Genomic DNA, 21,614 nt, shown 5'->3' on the forward strand with positions numbered 1-21,614 from the left:
AAAATTATTTTTGTGAATTTGGTTAACAAAAATTGGTTAAACAATTTTTCGACCGCGGTACCGCGTGACACCCTGTGTATTTGTTATAAGGATTGTTATAAGGATGTATTTCTTTAAGTAAGTTTTGTGCAAAAAATCGAATCAGAATAATTTACCTAACGGGGGCGACGTTACAGGCAATACTAATAAGTAGTTGAAAACGGTCAAAACAAAGAAACGCACACTCATCAAAAGTGCACTTGAGATTCTCGTATAATCAACATTTACTGAATCGATCCAGGAAGAGTCAACTTCAACTAGTAAAAGTTGATTTAAATTTTTAAAATCAACTTTTACTGCTCGTTTCAGTTGGAGTTGACTGCAACTAGTTGAGGAGAATGAACTTGAACTGTAACATATACAGGGTGTTTCATTAATAATTGTCCATATAGTAACTGGAGAAACCTTAGCACAAAATACGAAGATTTAACCTAAAACACTTAAATTAAATGTGGTTCCTTACCGAGTTACAGGGTGCTTTATCTAAAAATTTAAAAACTATTTTTGCTCAGCATTTTAAAACTATTCGACGTATCCTTTTCATACTTGGCAGGAAGTTTAGGTACTATACAAACTACTAAATTATTTTAAACAAACGTTTATGGCTATTACCAGAAGCGTAGGACGGGGGAAAGTGAATTGTTGACCCTTTCCAAATTCTACGCCACTGGCGATATTGCTATTTTAGTTCAACTTTTGGATTCTCCAATACTTTCTATGAAAATAATATACTCTTCATTCGTAACGATAAAGTCATTAGTTTTCGAGATATTTGAAGTTAAAAATGAAACGACACGGTTATTTTGATCAGTGTATTGTGTTGCTTCATTCTTAATTTCAAATATCTCGAAAACTAATCATTTTATCGCTACGAAAACAGTATATTATTTACATAAAGAGTATTGCAAAATCAAAAAATTACACTAAAATAGCAATTTCGTCAGTGGCGTAGAATTTGGGAAGGGTCAACCAGTCACTATCCCCTGTCGTACGCCTCTGGTAGTATCTAGAAACGTTTATTTATCTTAATTTAGTAGGGTGTAAAGTACCTACACTGTCTGCCAAGTATGATAAGGATATGCCAAATACTTTAAAGTACTGTGTACAAATAATTTTTAAATTTTAATCATATGAATCATATCATAAATTAATCAAAATAACTGTGCCGTTTCATATTTAACTTCAAATATTTCGAAAACTAATGACTTTATCGTTACCAATGAAGAGTATATTATTTACATAGAAAGTATTGTAGAATCTAAAAATGGCACTAAAATAGTAATTCCTCCAGTGGCGTAGAATTTAAGAAAGGTCAACCATTCATCATCTCCTGTCGTACGCCTCTGGTAGTAGCTATAAACTTTTGTTTATCATAATTTAGTAGGGTGCCTAGTAGTCGCACTTTCTGCCAAGTATAAAAAGGATACGTCGAATAGTTTTAAAATGCTGAGCCAAAATAGTTTTTAAATTTTTAGATAAAACGCCCTGTAACTCAGTATTTAGGTGTTTTAGGTTAAATCTTCGTATTTTGTGCTAAGGTTTCTCCAGTTACTATATGGACAATTATTAATGAAACACCCTGTATAACAGGTATAATACCTAAAGAATGGCTCCAATCGACATTTATACTGCTACCCAAAAAAGCCAATGCAAAGAAGTGCAATGAACATCGCACCATAACCTTAATGAGTCATGTCTTGAAATTGTTTTTAAAAGTGATTCACAATAGAATACATAAGAAATTAGACGAAGGCATAAGTGATACACAAATGGGATTTAGGAAAGGTCTGGGAACACGGGACGCACTGTTTGCAGTAAGTGTTCTTTCGCAGAGATGCCTAGATATGAATCAGGAAGTATATGACTGTTTCATTGATTTTGAGAACGCATTTGACAAAGTGCAGCATAATCGTCTCAAAGAAATTTTGTTAAATAAAAACATAGACAGTAGAGGCATTAGAATTATATGTAACCTCTATTGAAATCAAACAGCAAAAGTGAAAGTTGAAAATGAACTGACTGAGGATATCCAGATTCGCCGTGGGGTGCGCCAAGGGTGTATTTTATCACCACTGTTATTTAATTTATATAGTGAAGCCATCTCATAATTAGCGTTGGCCGAAGTCAATGAGGGCCTAATAATAAGCGGTGAGCCACTTAATAATATAAGATATGCTGACGATACCGTACTTCTAGCGGGAACACTGGAAGAATTGCAACACCTTGCTCAACAACTAAATATACATTGCAACGATTATGGACTAAAAATAAATTTGAAGAAAACCAAGTTCATGGTATTTACAAAAGCACAAAACATCAGAGTTAGACTAGTACTGGATAATACAGAAATTGAGCAAATATCTTCGTACAAATACCTTGGAGCATGGATCACAGAAGATACTGATCAGACAAAAGAAATAAGATGCCGCATTGAAATTGCACGATCCATTTTTAAAAGAGTGAGGAAACTTTTCTGTAATCGCAATATCAATATAACGCTCCGGATAAGAATGCTTCGTTGTTATATTTTCTCCACCCTTTTGTATGGGGTTGAGGCATGGACACTAAAACAATCCAACATTAAAAACCTGGAAGCATTCGAAATGTGGTGTTATAGACGTATTCTGAAAATATCATGGACAGATCGTAAAACAAACGCACAAGTGCTCGAACAACTAGGAAAACAATGCGAAGTTTTAAATTCCATAAAAATCAGGAAGTTGGAATACTTGGGGCACATCACGAGAGGTGAAAAATACGAACTATTAAGGAATATAATGCAGGGCAAAATCAAAGGCAGAAGAAGCGTAGGAAGACGTAAAATCTCGTGGCTACGCAATCTCCGTAAATGGTTTGGATGCAGCTCAATTGAACTATTCCGGCGCGTAACCAACAAAATTATAATTGCCAGAATGATTTCCAATCTCCGATAGGAGCGGAACTTTAAGAAGAAGAAGAAGAAATAAATTATAACTTATTAAATTTCATCAGATCTCCTTTTCTTAGTATGTAATCAACAGAACCCCTTACACAAGCTAACTACTCGTATAATTAAATAGGATCTTTCTAGGTAGCATATGTTTGGAAAGTTTACAAATTTTCGCCAGCATTTTTAAATTGCTTTAACGCGGTTTTGTTTAGATTTAATTATGAGAAGTATGTAACTACGTCTACTAAGTGTTTTTGTTTAAGACCATTTTCCACAAGGCACTTCTTGTATATTTGTGCACACGGTTTACTATAAAAATTACACTAGCATAACAACTGCCATTTGTGCTTAAAATTAGTTTACGGAGGGTTTAGGAAAACGTCACATTTAGATAATATTGGTTGGAATACTCAGGCTTCTGAGCTGACTTGTTTGTTTTAATTATAATTTATACATCATTACGTTTGTTAAATTTATATTATATTGGTTTCTCTTGTTTAGTTGAGACCGAAATATCCGAGAATCAATTTGGTTTTATGCAGGGCAGATCAACAACAGATGCCATTTTCATTATAAGGCAGTTGATGGAAAAATACAGGAGTAAAGAAACAAACGCTCATATGGTATTCATTGATCTTGAGATTCTGTGGTGGACTCTCAATAAGAAAGGAGTCCCTGGTGAATATGTAAAGATTGTGAGGGCTATGTATGAGGGAGTAACGACTAGTGTTAGGGCAGGTGTGGAGAGACTGATAAATTTCATGTGAAAGTAAGATTGCACCAAGGCTCGGTGCTTAGTCCGTATTTATTCTCATTAGTTTTGGACCAGATAACAGCAAAACTACAGGGTAACATTCCATGGTGTTTAATGTATGCTGATGATGTCGTGTTAGTAGGAAATAGTGAAAGAGACTTAGAACAAAAACTGGAGCAGTGGAGACAAGCTCCCGAGGAAAAAGGTTTAAAACTTAGTGGGACAAAGACAGAGTATTTGGAATGCTCATTTAAAAATGGAGTTACTACAAATAAAATGGTATCTTTGGATGGTAAACTGATTGTAAACCGCAATAGTTTTAAGTACCTGGGATCGGTATTACAGAGTAATGGAGAAATAGATGGAGACGAATGCAGTAGAATTAGGGCTGGATGGATGAAGTGGAAGGAAGCGAGTGGTGTGCTGTGTGACAGTAAAATTCCAATGAAGTTGAAGGGAAAATTCTATAAAACAGCCATAAGGCCGGCTATGATGTATGGAACTGAATGTTGGGCAGTGAAAAAGAAAGAGGAACAACGAATGCATGTGGCGGAAATGAGAATGCTTAGATGGATGAGTGGAGTGACAAAAAAGGATAAAATTAAAAATGAGTATATTAGGGGAAGTCTAGGTGTGTCACCAATTGATGCCAATATGAGAGAGCATAGGTTGAGATGGTTTGGTCATGTTCAACGTCGAGACGTTAATCACCCAATACGAAGAATTGCTGAAGTGCAGATTCCTTGAAGGAGTAGGAGACGAAGACCAAAGAAGACGTGGGGAGAGACGATTAGGCAGGACATGTTGGTAAAGGGAATTAATATTGATATGACCCAAGATAGAATTGTGTGGAGAAATGCAATTAGGGAAGCCGACCCCGCATATAGGGATAAGGCAAAGAGAATGATGATGATTTCGTTTTCTATTGTTCATAGTTTTAATATAAGTTATGTTTGTACTATGTCAATATTAGTCGTATTTTACTTTTTCCAGAGCATTTAAAATGTATGACATGCTATTATGCTATTTCTTGTTCCTGTGATATACAAAAGTTTACAGTAGGTCGATCAGTATAGAAATTCAAGGTTACAAAAATCACATAGAGCTAAAAAATATTATGAATATTCGGAACACCACTAAAAATTAAATGTGAAAAGTCCCTATCAATCCCACATCTTGAAAAACAGCTATTTATATTCATATAAAAGGTCAAATGTCACAAATATAGGCTCTTGAATCTTTCTTGCAGCTAAATGGTAGGCGATACCATATTGGAGCATGACTGCCTTGACAACTTCTTTTTCTTCTTCAAGGTGCATCTTCTATCGAAGGTTGGAAATCGGCATTGCTATGCGGACGCTGTTGATGCCACTAAATAGTTCTGCACTATTGCATTCAAACCATTCCCTTAAATTCTTAAGCCAGGCTATTGTTCGCCTTCCCATATTTAGCTTTTCTTTAATTTAGCCTTGCATAATAAGGCAAAATTTACACGTCACAAAGAAGAATAGAGAACACGTAATACTGAAGCATCAAGCATCCTTAGGCGTAGTTCTAACCTTATATCCCGACAACAAAGAAATTTTTTAAGTTTAACGAATGATGCACCTGCTATTTCAATACGTGACTTAATTTCTTTGGTGTGGTCTACATTTGATGTAATCCATGTTCCCAATTATTTATAGGTATTCACACTCTCAATTACATCCCTTGACAACTGATAAGGCTAATGAGCAAAAATATCCAACTTTTTGCACCAGCATTGTGCACTACATCATCATCATCATCATCATCATTTGTCTCTACAACTCTATGTGAATCTTGGCCGCGTTTACTGTTTCCCTCCATTGTTGTCGGTCCTGAGCAGCTATTTCCCATTGCTGTACTTTCATTTTGCGTAGATCACTGCCCACTGCGTCTTTCCATCTCTTCCTTGGACGACCAACTGACCTTTTGCCATCGGGTCTTTAACAGAATGTGACGTTCAGAAGTCTTTCGTCACTCGATCTTAGCACGTGCCCCTCCCATCGTATTCGGTTTACTTTAATGTAGTGTACTATGTTTTCATCTCCATATATTGTCTGGAGTTCATCATTGTGTCTTCTTCTCCATTCTCCTGTTGTATCTTCTCTGCAAGGCCCATAGATAGTCCGCAGTATCTTTCTTTCAAGTACCAGTAATTTAGTCGTTTCCCGCTGGTTCAGAGTCCATGTTTCGCTTCCATACGTTATTGTGGGACGAATTATTGTCTTATATTCTCTTATTTTTGCTGGTCTTGAGAGTATTTTTGATTTAAGTAGGGTCATTAATGAGTAATATGCCCTGTTTCCTGCAATGATCCTGGCTGCCACGTCCGTTTCGTGTTTATTTTCAGATGTTATGATCGCTCCCAGGTACTTAAATTATTTGACGACTTCAAAGTTGTATTCTTTAATTGTTACATTTTGTCTAACCCTTGGTCTTAGGTTCTTCATAACCACCATGTACTTGGGTCTTGTCCTCGTTGACCTTAAGACCAATTTCCTTGGCTCCGTTCTCGAATAGGGTGAAAACTTCTTTTGCATTTCTGGTGGATTGTGCAATTGTGTCCACGTCATCCGCAAAGGCCAATAGTATTTTTGATCCTTGGGCGGTAAATCCGTTTGTTAGTTGTGGCTGAGCTTTCTTTACTGCATGTTCCAGTGCGAAGTTAAACGGCAGGGGAGCGAGAGGATCTCCTTGTCTAAGCCCGGTGTCAATGAGGAATTCCTTCGACGCAGTCCTGCCAATTCTGATTCGTGCAGAAGCGTTCTCCGTGCTCACCTATGCTAATCGTACCAGCTTTCCAGGTACTCTCATTTCTACCATAGTCTCCCACAATGCTTCTCTGCTAACAGAATCGTAAGCTTGTTTAAAGTCCACAAAGATTTGGTGTACATCGCGGTTGAATTCCCAGTTTTTCCCTTATTACATTACGTCCATTACATTATAGGTCTGGATCCCGCGTATGAAAAAAAAGTTGATTAATAGCAAGCTGAAAATTGGTTAATAATTTAAGGGTGTCTAGTCGGACAAACTTTGATATATGGGAACACTGGAACAGGGGAAGTTTTAATTGTGGAACAGGTTAAAAATTTGGAACGGTCAGACCACGAAAACGGCACATGTATTTTGTCCGACAGAACAGACCTAAACTCTCCGAACAGAGATTAAACTCTCATGCAAAAATCAGACTGCTATTTATCACCAAATGGACGTTTTAATGAGTGGAACATGTAGAATATGTCAAATGACAGGAATTATGACAGGTGATAAATAGCAGTCTGATTTTTGCATGAGAGTTTAATCTCTGTTCGGAGAGTTTAAGTCTGTTCTATCGGACAAAATAAATGTGCTGTTTTCGTGGTCTGACGTTTACAAATTTTTAACCTGTTCCACAATTAAAACTACCCCTGTTACAGTGTTCCCATATATCAAAGTTTATCGGACTAGACACCCTTAAGCTATAAACAAATTTTCAGCTTGCTATTAATCAACTTTTTTTCATACGCGGGATCCAGACCTATTACTTTACGTGCATTACATCCCTTTCAAAAATTGTGTTCAGGAGTATTTATGGAATCTGGACTGGTACACACCACACTTGTAATAATATACCCGAAATAGGTGTTGATAAGCAGGAGCTGAGGTTGAAGGAAGACAAGCTAATACATGCAATAGCTTTTTGTTACGAGCATTCTTTACAAAGCGTCCGTATAATAACTTATCGAAGCTTATCGAACTTATCGAAAGGTAATTTTTTTGGAGGTCCACAGGTTGAAAGAAAAATTCGAAGATGCTTTGCTCGAGCGTCCGCTTGGCTTACATTTTTAGAAGTCACGGAGGTACAACCAGAAAATGGTCCCAATAAAGTTTTTAATTTAATATTATTTTATAATATGTTATTAAATTGAAATCTTTGACTTGTATCTAGCAGATGTCGCTATGACACCCAGGTCATTTCGTTAGTTGCAATTATTCGAGGCTAGTCGTCTGGATTATTTCAGTTTGGTTTAGAGATAGCAACATATGCATTCTCTGATGAAAAACTAACGAGTTTTGAAACCGTTCGTTCAGCGTGTTTCTTGCGCTCTTCAAACGAACTGAAATATAAGACGGCTTTGGCTTCTTGTTGCAACGAGATGAAAATTGGTACTCATTTTTACTTCTGTTTATCTTCATCATATATTATCGTTATCATATAAATCCTTTTCGCTGTTAATTTCATAATTAATGTAAATTATTTTGTTGCAGGTAAGGTTATTGACTACATCGTTTTTATTGAACCAAAATATTTGGTAAGTGAATATTATGCACTTCCTGAAGACCTAATTAATTTTTGTGCATTTTGATTTTGGAGGTTTTTTTAGAATGAAAAAAATTTAGTCACTTTAAGAAACGAAAATAAGTTTTATTTAAGAATAGGATATTTTAATATTTTGTTCTCATGTACGAAAATTATTTTTTCATAATATAAATTTTAAATCACTTGCAACTGTAACAGTAACACACAACTATACTTGAAACCATTACCCTTGTCTATTAAAACTATAAGAACAAACTTCACATTTTACGCATTTAATTAAGCAATATACTAGTCTATAAGCCGTTCAACTCAATCAAATCAGATTCCTTTCACGCGCTTTTAAAAAATGTTCTATCATACGGGACCATTCATCATTGGTATCAGGATAAAGCGCCTTGTCAAGCGGCTTGACGCAAATCGTATTTTTTCCGTTGTTAGTAAAAGAAAAAAGTCCATTATCGTCAAAGCTACAAAGCTACTAAACAAAAGTTACCAAAACTTTCTCCACACATATATAAGGGCCCTACCGCATTGTCCATAAATCCAAATCGGTAGACACCTCTTCACCGCTCCCGCCTACTCGGAATCAGCTGACGCGTAGCCACTCACCGAAATTGCGGACATTCATCTACTGCTTTCTGCCTCCCGCTCCAGGAACCAGGAACGGATTGAGATATTGAAATGGAGGGAGCTGATTACTGCCAAGAAGTGCCAAATATAGTACAGTGTGTAGAGGTAAAAGTCAACTATTACCTCCGATGTCGGTGAACCTCCATCGATTTTCATGAAAATTGGTGAGAAGTTAGAAGATACTTCAGGAAACACAACTCTGGGGGTGTATGCCACCCCTTCTCGGAGGTGAAAATTATTTTAATAAAAATAACCCCAGAAATCGACAAAAGGACAAATTCTAAGTAAAATTTGTTAAATCAAGTTATAATATAAGTTATAATCTATACTTTTTGAGTTATTAAAGATCAATATTTTAATGTTTAGTGAAACAAATTCATGTTTTAAAGCGGTTTTTCATAAATAACTCAAAAACTATAAGTTTTTACAAAAAAGTTCCAAAGTTAAAGATAATCAAAATTAAACAAATTTCTTTTAATATTAATTCAAAGTAAAAGTAGATTTCTGTATATTTTTTTCGGCGAGTACTCAAATCTAAGTATTTAAACTTAAAAACTGTGAAAACGATGCATTTTATAACATACTTACTAAGTAAACACTTGCCAAAGTACTCAGGAATACCCATCAAATGAACTCCAGAATAAGCTGATAGTATTAAAATTAAACAAGTTATGATGAAAATAAGAGAACCCTTTCGAATTATCTAGGAAAAAGTCAAAAATAAAACACGCCATTTTCACAAACATTAAAATTTATAGTAATCCTGATAAGACTTTCTTTATTTTAGAATAAGTAATGACCACACAAATTTTGAAATGTTTAGAATGCATATTTTTGAAAAAAAAAAAAGATTTAAATAAATCAAAATTTTTCAAAAACTCCAAAACTGATCGATATAGGTACCTACGTAAAAAATGATAGAGAACAAAATGTTTTTTCTTTAACAAATATTTTATTTTTTTGTTATTTTTGTAGGATAAAAAATAACCGAGATAGAAACGTTTAAAGCCTAAATACTGCGAGAACCATGTAACCACGGGATCCTTTAACCGTTTATCTTAAAAAAAAACAAAAAGGTGTTTAAAATATTAAATTAATACGATTTTATAGCTCTTGAAATTACCTTTCAAATGGTTGTTAGATACACCTGATATCATAAAAACTAACGAAATTATTCTAAAAAAGCAATAACATTTATTTGGAAAAATGTTTGCACTATAAAATTTAATGCTATCAACTGGTTCGGAAGCTCATTTGATAGATATTTCTGAATACTCTGACAAGTGATAAAGTGCTTTGTTGACTACTAAAAGGCCTTCGATAACGTAAAATGGGATAAAATGTGGCATATACTTAGAGAAATGGGTACGCCAGAACATCTAATCTATCTATTACAAGCACGTTATGTAAATAACACCGCTAATGTAAGAGTTAATAATGTGGTTTCGAAAAACTTCAAATTAAAATCTGGAGTGCGGCAGGGATGTATAATATCCCCCATTCTATTCAATATATATATATATATATATATATATATATATATATATATATATATATATATATATATATATATATATTGATGTGATCTTGATTATTGATATGAGATAATATTCTTATATGTTACTTAATTTAATCAATGTATTAATACTAATCTAATTAATTAACCAGATCACATATCAATATGTTTTCAATCTCAGGGCGAATTATAAATTAATTACTTACTTCCGTGGCTTCTAAATATTTCTTAATGGTTCCTAATCGGGATAGAAAAGAAAAGAGTAAAAAAAATACACATATGGGTTACAATTATAATCAAAATATTTTTTATTTTATTTATAAGGCAATCAATGCTTAATATTTGCTATTTCTTATTATTCTTAAACATAACATTTACAAATGGGAATCTTATTTCCTTTTGGTTTTCAATTGAAAGTTTTTATTAACATTTAACTATTAGGAGTTATTAGGAACAACTCTATTTAAGTTTGATGAAGCTTTTCTGATATTATTGATTATGTTATTCAATTTTTTTATGTGGAATTTAATACGAAAAACCCATACATTCATGTCCAAACAAATGAGACTGACCTTTTCCTGGTGAACTGAAAATGTCCTCACACAAGACCCTTTCCTGCTATCCTTGGCTGCGATCAAACCTCGTCCTGGCTTCCAGTGATGTTCTCCTTTGAAAAACTAGCTCGAATAGCTCTCGTTCCTGCTTTTGTCGTGATGCTGTGTTCTACCTTTTTCGAAACTGCTATCAGCTACCGGGACACTCTGGGCTCAAGGAGGTTCTTTTACTCTCGACCTGGCCTACTTCTCGTTCCACGATAGATACTCCACACTCACGGAACTACACCGGCTTTCTCACTCCTCGAACACTACCGTCTACTACTCGACTTCACTTCTCGACAGCTCAAAACATTCTGATCTCACTTTGTCATCCATTCCCCTACTTTCTAAATATCCCTTCCAGATTCACAAATCAATCTTCCACCACCAACTCTCATTCGTAATATTCCTCAAAACCAATTTTTAATCTTTCTAAATATGCTTAATGGATTTCAAAAGAAAATATTTAATTCCCATTCTAAAATACTTTCTAACTATTTACAAATTTTAATGACCTATTCTCTCTTTCAAATGAGTCTTATTTAGCATAGGCTAATGATCGAAACCTTCCGCGAAAAACGATAATGAACTATCATCTATTTCACTGAGTTTTATTTAGCATAGGCTAATGATCGACCTTCCGAGAAGAACGATAATGGTACGCGTCATTCACTTTGTTTATCTAAGCACATTGTTCCGAGTTTCGTACGCTTATTCTAATCACTTCTTAAAATTAAATATAACAATTTGTTGTATACAGGTTGTTTTAAATTTATATGGCCGTGGTTGAGAAAATTGAAAATATTTTATATTAAATTGAATTCTGTTTATAATTATCAAAATTTAATTTTCATATCAAATAGAAATATAACAAATCCCCGCCTTGTATTCGATAAAATTTATCTGCATTTTTAAATAAATTTTCTCGAGGCAAAACCAACTCCCTGTATATTTCCTTACTTTAATCTACGTCTTATATCCTAACTTACTATCTACTTCATGTAATTCTGTCTTTTATTCGTGATATTTGTATACATCGTGAATATTATAAATTCCTCGGATTTTTTCCGAGTTCCTGTGCCTCAACTCATAACTATTTATCCCATTTTCATTATTCACGATGTACGGGCCTTCGAAAACAGGCATCAACTTTGCGCAAATGCCCCCAGGAAGATTTGATACTCGTAATGCCCTCACGAGTACTTTTTCACCCTTTTGGAAAGTCACTGGTCTTCTTTTTCTATTGTTTTCCTGTCTTTGGATATATTTTTCGTTGCTTCGCCGTAATCTTCTCTGTACGGTTTCAAACACCTGTTGATATTCTTTTGGCTCTTGATCTTCCCATGGCCTTATCGGCAATACACCCTTCATGATGTATTCTGGGGTCTCTTTTGTTACTGTGCTCGGAATTGTATTTAGATACCTTTCTATTTCCGCCATTTTCCTGTCCCAGTGGCGATGTTGACCATCTGTTGCAATGCGAAGAAATTTCGTCACTTCCTGTATGAATCGTTCCGAAGGATTACTCTGTGGATGCCTGATGCTGAGAAAATTTGTCTCTATTCCTCGTTCTCGAAGTTGTCCCTTGAAACGATCATTTCGGAAATACGTTGCATTGTCCAGTAGAATCTTTTTTGGTGTTCCTACTATGGCTATAAAATTGTCGATTTTTCTTAATATCTCCTCCCCCTTTGTGGTGCGGCAACTATATAATTTTACGTATTTTGAAAACACATCCACCATTACCAGAATATGTTTGTTCCTTTTAGTGGTCATAATTAGATCGCTTAACATATCTATTGCTACAATGTCTAGTTTGTTTCGGGCTTCAATATTTTTGGCAATATTTTCGTTTTTGAAATTCCGACTCTTATATTTTTGACATACATCGCACTTCTGGGTAATTTCCTTTGCAATGCGGTAATCCTGTCGGCTGATGTAATTTTCCCTAAAAACGAGCCAAACTTTTCTGCTACCGATATGCCCATTGTCCTCATGTAATTTCTTTATTATCTTTTCGGCCAATGTCTGTGTCACTAAATATAGTTCCTTTCCGTCTATTCTCTTAAAATATATGTCATTTTCTACTTCCGCTCTTCTTTTCTCTCTTTCCTCTAGGTCTTCTTGGTTTGTCCTTATCTCATTTAACGAATATATCCCTTCTTCTTGTATTAATCTATTTAGTCCCACCTGTAGAGTAATTGTTTCCTTTTTTCCCGTGTCCTCATCCCGTGTTAGAGCGTCGGCTATTATGTTGTCTTTTCCTTTTATATATCGGAACTCAAAATCATACTCCTGTAATAATAGAATGCCTCTATGTATTCTATTATTTACTAATCTATTCTTCATGATATGTACTAAAGCTGCATGGTCTGTTTCGATTGTGAATTTTGCTCCCAATAAGTAAAACCTCAATTTGTTTACGCAATATAGTACACTGGCAAACTCCAATTCTGTAACACTATATTTTCTCTCATGTGTTTTAGTCACTCGCGATATAAAACATATCGGCACTTCTTGGTCGTTTTGTATTTGAGACAGAACTCCTGCAAATTTTTGTATGGACGCATCAGTTCGGAGTATAAAAGGTAAATTGTAAATGGGGTGGTATATTTTCGTTCCTTTTGCGAATTCTCGTTTTAATGTTTCGAAAGCTTCCTCCTGTTCTTCTTTCCAATTCCATTTTATTCCTTTTTTAAGCAACTTTATCAGAGGGATTTCCTTTTTGCTCAAATCGGGAATCAGTTTTTTAAAATAATTAATCGTGCCAAGAAAACCTCTCAATGTTTTCAAATTCCTTGGTCTTGGGTATTCATCTATGAGCTTGACTCTGTCTTCGGATAATCTTACTGTTTTGGTGTCCAATTGAAAACCCAAATAAATGACTTCTTTTTGAAAAAATTGACATTTTTCTATGTTTAATTTCAATCCCGCTGTGTCCTATTCTTCCAGAATTATTTCTATGTGTTTCAGATGACTCTGAGTATCTTGTGAAAAAATTAATAAATCATCGATATAATGAACTATGAAATCTTCGTGGCGATTCAAAATGGTATGTAGAGCTCGGACGAGTGCAGCACAAGCACTCTGCAATCCAAACGGCACTACCTTAAACCGGTAGACAATACCATCAATAGAAAAAGCGGTGTAGTTTCTACACTTTTCAGCTAACGGTATCAACCAAAAACTGTGTTTTAAGTCAATTTTCGAAAATATGTGTGACCCCGTGATTCTTCCAAAAATGGCCTCGATGTTTAGAGGTGATTCATATTGTGATACAGTGTGCTGGTTGATATTCCTGGCATCTAAACATAATCTCAATTCTCCACTGCTTTTCTTTACTATCACAATCGGGTTAACATACGGTGAATCACATCTTTCGATGATTTGATCTTCCAACATTTTATTTATTTCTTCTTTCACCTCTTGTCGATACTTGTATGGAATCGGGTAAGTCTTTGATCGAAAATTTCCCAAGTTTTTCACCTCAAATGAATGTTCGTACTTTTTAGCCACTCGGTTTTCCTCATTGATCAAATTTTCGTAGTTTCTTAACATCAACCGCAATTCTTTTTCTTTCCCTTCTCCACATATCAATTTTCTGTCTTTTTTCTCAGATTCTTCACACATGTTTACCGTGCATTCTGCATCCTCGTTTGCATATACCTCCTCTTCAAATACCACTGTTTCAATCATATTCTTTTCACTTTCATTTTTTAGCTTTATTTCTTCTTCTGGGCTCAACTCTTCTTTTGAGGAGCCACAGGTTTCATTTTCTTTTATCTTTTTCTGACCTTTTCTCCTTTTTTTTCTTTGTCCTTGCTTCGCTGCCAAATTCATTTCCACTGTTTGTTCTTTACCTGATTCGTCCGTATTTTGTTTCTCATGTTCCTTGTCCTGTTCTTTTTCTTTTTCTTCTGTTAGTTTCATCGTATTATTTTTAAAATCTATCACTACATGTTTTTCTGCCAATTCGTCCACTCCTACTATCATGTCATGTGACATGTTTGGCAGTATTACACATTGTAGTGCATACATATTCTTGCCCAGTCGTACCATTACTCGTATGCCTTCATTTATAGTTGCCAATGTCCGTTTGTTTGCGCCCACTAAATTTACCCTAGGTATTTTATAAATTAAATTTGTTAAGTTAACTTCTTCTATTAGTTTTCTGTTGACCAATGTTATTTCCGATCCAGTATCTATCATAATTTTAATTGGTGTCTCGTTGATAAATCCATCCACAAATTTTAAATTAACTCCATTTTTCTTTTCGTTGTTTCCTGCCAATTTAATAAACTCCTTGGGGTGACAAAAGATTCCTGTTTGATTTTTGGTTTTTAGTGAGCGCCGTCGTGAAAAGACGCCGGTTGCTCATCGTTGTTTATATTTTCGTCATAATGTCTCTCTCCGTCATATTCATCTGTCTGGGTATTATTTACTTCTCTTCTATTTTCTCTTGGTCTGTCGGATCTGTTTCGGTTTTCTCGATATCCCTGTTCATTTTGTCTACCATTATTTCTGTTTTCTTGATTTGAGCGTGTGGTGTTTCTATTCTGGTATCCTCGATTTCTGTCCTCATTCCATTGCCTATTTCTTTGTTCATAATTTCCTCTTCCGTTGTCTCTATTTTCGTTTTCCCTTCTGGGATTAAAATCTCGTCTTGTATAGTCCCTCCTATTTTCATTTCTATCTCTGTAATCTTGTGTTTCTCGGGGCCTGTAATCTTCTCGCGACCTTCTTGATTTTCTTTCTCTTAGACGTGATTCTCTTATTTGTAGGAATTGGCATAAACTATCTATGTCTTTGTAATTTTGCAATGTGATATGGTCTTCCAGCGTTTCCTCGAAATGTCTTGCAATCAGTTCGACTAATTGTTCCGATGAGTAATTATATTGTAAATGTTTTGCATTATTGTAAATTTGCAAAGCATATGTCCTTTCTGATACACCCATCCTATCATTGTATTTCCCATTTTGCAATTCCTTGTTAATTTCCAATTGTTGGACTTTTCCCCAGAAATAATTCAAAAATTTTTGTTCAAATTGTTGCCAATTGCCGAATTCTTCTTCTTTACTATCGAACCATAGGCTTGCTTCATATTTGAGATGGTTTCTGATAGTTTCTTTTGCTGTTTCGAAATTTCCGATGCGCTGTATTTTCTTTTTCAGGCTATTTATGAACGGCACTGGGTGTAATCTTCTTACGTCCCCGCCAAACCTTATCTTCACGTCATCTGTGCTATGTATAACCATTTCTCTTCTTTCTCCGACATTTTGTTGAGTATTGATTTCCGCAATCTTTCTTTCCACTTCTTCTATGTCTGCTTGAATAGCGTTTTGCAACTTGTTTTCCAAACTTTCCATTTCTTTTTTCTGGCAATTCGTTATCTCCTTTATTTTATTTTGAATTTTCATTTCTTGTTCTTTCATCTCGTTTTTCATTGTTGTCAAACATCCTTTTACTTCCTTTTCATACTTTCCTATGCGTTCCTCCATTTTCTTGTTGTTCTCTTCTATTGCTTGTTTTGTTTCCTTCTGATTTTCTTGCATTATTCTTTTTGTTTCATCTATTGCTTGTTTTGTTTCTCTTTGATTGTCATCCAGTTTTTGTTGTGTTTCATCCATTTTTTGTGACTGGAGTTGCATAAGTTGTAATAGTTTATCTATTCCTGATAATTCTTGCTGTTCTGATGCCATGATTGTCGTGTCTAAAATATCTTCTTGGTCTGAATATTCTTTTTGTTTTTTGTTGTCCTTGCTTTGGCTTCTTGTCACAGACATTTGTTTTCAAGAAGTACTGTCCCCGCCAAATATGAAATTTTACTAGTATGTTACCAAGACGACTTTTCCTCACCCAAATATTATAAATTGTCAATAAATATATCAAACGCAAATATCGTAAAAATAAAATATTAAATCAGCTATGTAAAATTTGTACCTAAAGAGATCTAAAATTTTATGTTATCACATGTAAGTATCTCACTTTTTACCACAGGCATATAAATTTTCAAATACCGGCTTTACTCTTTCTATCCTTCAAATTTGCCACTAGAAATACTTTACAATGCTTTCCACGTTGGACGACAGTTGATGTGATCTTGATTATTGATATGAGATAATATTCTTATATGTTACTTAATTTAATCAATGTATTAATACTAATCTAATTAATTAACCAGATCACATATCAATATGTTTTCAATCTCAGGGCGAATTATAAATTAATTACTTACTTCCGTGGCTTCTAAATATTTCTTAATGGTTCCTAATCGGGATAGAAAAGAAAAGAGTAAAAAAAATACACATATGGGTTACAATTATAATCAAAATATTTTTTATTTTATTTATAAGGCAATCAATGCTTAATATTTGCTATTTCTTATTATTCTTAAACATAACATTTACAAATGGGAATCTTATTTCCTTTTGGTTTTCAATTGAAAGTTTTTATTAACATTTAACTATTAGGAGTTATTAGGAACAACTCTATTTAAGTTTGATGAAGCTTTTCTGATATTATTGATTATGTTATTCAATTTTTTTTATGTGGAATTTAATACGAAAAACCCATACATTCATGTCCAAACAAATGAGACTGACCTTTTCCTGGTGAACTGAAAATGTCCTCACACAAGACCCTTTCCTGCTATCCTTGGCTGCGATCAAACCTCGTCCTGGCTTCCAGTGATGTTCTCCTTTGAAAAACTAGCTCGAATAGCTCTCGTTCCTGCTTTTGTCGTGATGCTGTGTTCTACCTTTTTCGAAACTGCTATCAGCTACCGGGACACTCTGGGCTCAAGGAGGTTCTTTTACTCTCGACCTGGCCTACTTCTCGTTCCACGATAGATACTCCACACTCACGGAACTACACCGGCTTTCTCACTCCTCGAACACTACCGCCTACTACTCGACTTCACTTCTCGACAGCTCAAAACATTCTGATCTCACTTTGTCATCCATTCCCCTACTTTCTAAATATCCCTTCCAGATTCACAAATCAATCTTCCACCACCAACTCTCATTCGTAATATTCCTCAAAACCAATTTTTAATCTTTCTAAATATGCTTAATGGATTTCAAAAGAAAATATTTAATTCCCATTCTAAAATACTTTCTAACTATTTACAAATTTTAATGACCTATTCTCTCTTTCAAATGAGTCTTATTTAGCATAGGCTAATGATCGAAACCTTCCGCGAAAAACGATAATGAACTATCATCTATTTCACTGAGTTTTATTTAGCATAGGCTAATGATCGACCTTCCGAGAAGAACGATAATGGTACGCGTCATTCACTTTGTTTATCTAAGCACATTGTTCCGAGTTTCGTACGCTTATTCTAATCACTTCTTAAAATTAAATATAACAATTTGTTGTATACAGGTTGTTTTAAATTTATATGCCCGTGGTTGAGAAAATTGAAAATATTTTATATTAAATTGAATTCTGTTTATAATTATCAAAATTTAATTTTCATATCAAATAGAAATATAACAATATATATATATATATATATATATATATATATATGCTTTCTGTTGTTTTCCGGGTTTGACTCCGCGTTGAATAATTTTGGTTTTGATAAAAACCATTATTTTGACGACGTTTCGGCAAGATCTCACTTGCCATTGTCAAGTCAGGTAGTTCCGCTTCTCGCTGCTGCTTGAAGTAAACTGAATTTTTACTCACGATACCGTTGCTTATGTAGTTGATCCTGATGCTGCTTGCCCTGCGCGAACTCTGGCTCTTGTTATTGGTCCGGTGTACGTTGCAGTCGTCGGCGGGATGTTACGCGTGGATGTTGCGGCCTGATTTATTTTGGTCTTTTTCTTCAATACCGTTTTCCAAGTTGTAGGAAGCCGTTGCGCATCATCTCTTTGGTTTAAGCCGTTGGGATTTCTTTCAATTTCTATCGATTCTCTGATTTCCCGTTTTCTTTTTATTTCGATGTTAGCTAACATCGTTGTTTGGTTCAGGTTTATTGTGTGTCCTGTATTTGCGACATGTTGAGCCAGGGATGACGTGGTTTCTCCCCTTTCGATAGCATTTCGGTGTTCTTCTCGTCTTACCTGGATTCTTCGGTTGGTCTGTCCAATGTACGACTTTCCACAATCCCCACACGGAATCTCGTATACACCTTGGCTTTCTAACGATATTTTGGTCTTTGGTGTTGGTAAAATAGTTGAGATCTTTCTGTCCGTATTAAATATCGTTTCTATGTTGTGTTTTCTCAGCACTCTCCCTATTTTCTCTGTCGTACCCTTCACATATGGCAGAATGGTTTTGCCGATCGGCTTATTGTCTTCTGTAGGGTCCTTATCTCTTCTTCGAGCATTTTGAGCTTTTTCGATGTTGTATGTTGAGAAGCCGTTTTTTCTTAACGCTGTTTTCACGTTATGCATTTCTTCATTTTGATGTTCTTGGTCTGTCAGTCTTTCGGATCTTGTAATCAAGGTTTTGATGACTGAATGCAATTGTGCAGGATGGTGGTGTGAAGCAGCATTTAGATATCTATCGGTATGTGTCGGTTTCCGATACACTGTATGGCCTATGTGTCCGTCTTGTTTCTTTATTATTAACACATCTAAGAATGGAATTTGATCGTTTTCTTCCAGTTCCATGGTAAACTGAATTTTATGGTGGATATTGTTGATGTGTTCTAAAAAAGCCTTCCAGATAATAAAAGTGTCATCCACGTATCTAAGCCACAGTTTGGGTTTGTATTCAGCTGTTTCTATTGCCCGCTGTTCTATTTCCTTCATAAACAAGTTCGCTATTACTGGTGACAGTGGAGAACCCATCGGTGCTCCCTCAATTTGTTTATATCTTTGTTCCTTATAGATGAAATAAGTGTTATTTAAACAGTGTTTGGTTAGGTTTAGTGTATCCGGTGATATTGGATACTTTTTGCTTATGATGTCCAGTGATTCATCTATAGGAACATTCGTGAAAAGTGAGACATCATCGAAGCTGACTAGCAAATGTCCCGGCTCAAGAGTCACACCTTTTATACGCTCGATGAAGTGGCTCGCGTTCTTGACGTAAGAATCCGCTTCTTCCGCGTATGGTTGCAGCTGTTGGGCCAGAAATTTCGCCAGCGGTTGTAAGGGAGATCCGATGGAACTCACAATTGGTCGCAGTGGTAATCCTGCCTTGTGTACCTTGGGTAGGCCGTAAAATTTTGGGCATCTAGATGACTTCTCTCTAGGTATGAGATGGACCTGTTGTTCTTTATTGATATTTGAGGCTTTGATCTTGGCTTTTGTTATTTTCTCTAAATAGGTTCTAATAGGTAAATAGGTCTAAGAACAGCTAAACCACCAAAAAGAAATTTAACACGGGAAGAGAAAGAAGCCTTACATAATTTGAAGAACAACAAAGAAATCATCGTGCTTCCAGCTGACAAAGGCAACGCTACGGTAGTGATGAATATTCAAGACTACGAAACAAAAATAAACGACATCTTAAATGATACAACATATCAAAGCATCTCGTCAGACCCGACAACCTATTTAGAGAAAATAACAAAAGCCAAGATCAAAGCCTCAAATATCAATAAAGAACAACAGGTCCATCTCATACCTAGAGAGAAGTCATCTAGATGCCCAAAATTTTAGCTAGCCCATTTGCTAGTCAGCTTCGATGTTGTCTCACTTTTCACGAATGTTCCTATAGATGAATCACTGGACATCATAAGCAAAAAGTATCCAATATCACCGGATACACTAAACCTAACCAAACACTGTTTAAATAACACTTATTTCATCTATAAGGAACAAAGATATAAACAAATTGAGGGAGCACCGATGGGTTCTCCACTGTCACCAGTAATAGCGAACTTGTTTATGAAGGAAATAGAACAGCGGGCAATAGAAACAGCTGAATACAAACCCAAACTGTGGCTTAGATACGTGGATGACACTTTTATTATCTGGACCCACGGAGAAGAAAAACTAAAGGCTTTTTTAGAACACATCAACAATATCCACCATAAAATTCAGTTTACCATGGAACTGGAAGAAAACGATCAAATTCCATTCTTAGATGTGTTAATAATAAAGAAACAAGACGGACACATAGGCCATACAGTGTATCGGAAACCGACACATACCGATAGATATCTAAATGCTGCTTCACACCACCATCCTGCACAATTGCATTCAGTCATCAAAACCTTGATTACAAGATCCGAAAGACTGACAGACCAAGAACATCAAAATGAAGAAATGCATAACGTGAAAACAGCGTTAAGAAAAAACGGCTTCTCAACATACAACATCGAAAAAGCTCAAAATGCTCGAAGAAGAGATAAGGACCCTACAGAAGACAATAAGCCGATCGGCAAAACCATTCTGCCATATGTGAAGGGTACGACAGAGAAAATAGGGAGAGTGCTGAGAAAACACAACATAGAAACGATATTTAATACGGACAGAAAGATCTCAACTATTTTACCAACACCAAAGACCAAAATATCGTTAGAAAGCCAAGGTGTATACGAGATTCCGTGTGGGGATTGTGGAAAGTCGTACATTGGACAGACCAACCGAAGAATCCAGGTAAGACGAGAAGAACACCGAAATGCTATCGAAAGGGGAGAAACCACGTCATCCCTGGCTCAACATGTCGCAAATACAGGACACACAATAAACCTGAACCAAACAACGATGTTAGCTAACATCGAAATAAAAAGAAAACGGGAAATCAGAGAATCGATAGAAATTGAAAGTAATCCCAACGGCTTAAACCAAAGAGATGATGCGCAACGGCTTCCTACAACTTGGAAAACGGTATTGAAGAAAAAGACCAAAATAAATCAGGCC

This window comes from Diabrotica virgifera, chromosome 7, assembly GCF_917563875.1.
Source record: "Diabrotica virgifera virgifera chromosome 7, PGI_DIABVI_V3a".
Classification (NCBI taxonomy): domain Eukaryota; kingdom Metazoa; phylum Arthropoda; class Insecta; order Coleoptera; family Chrysomelidae; genus Diabrotica; species Diabrotica virgifera.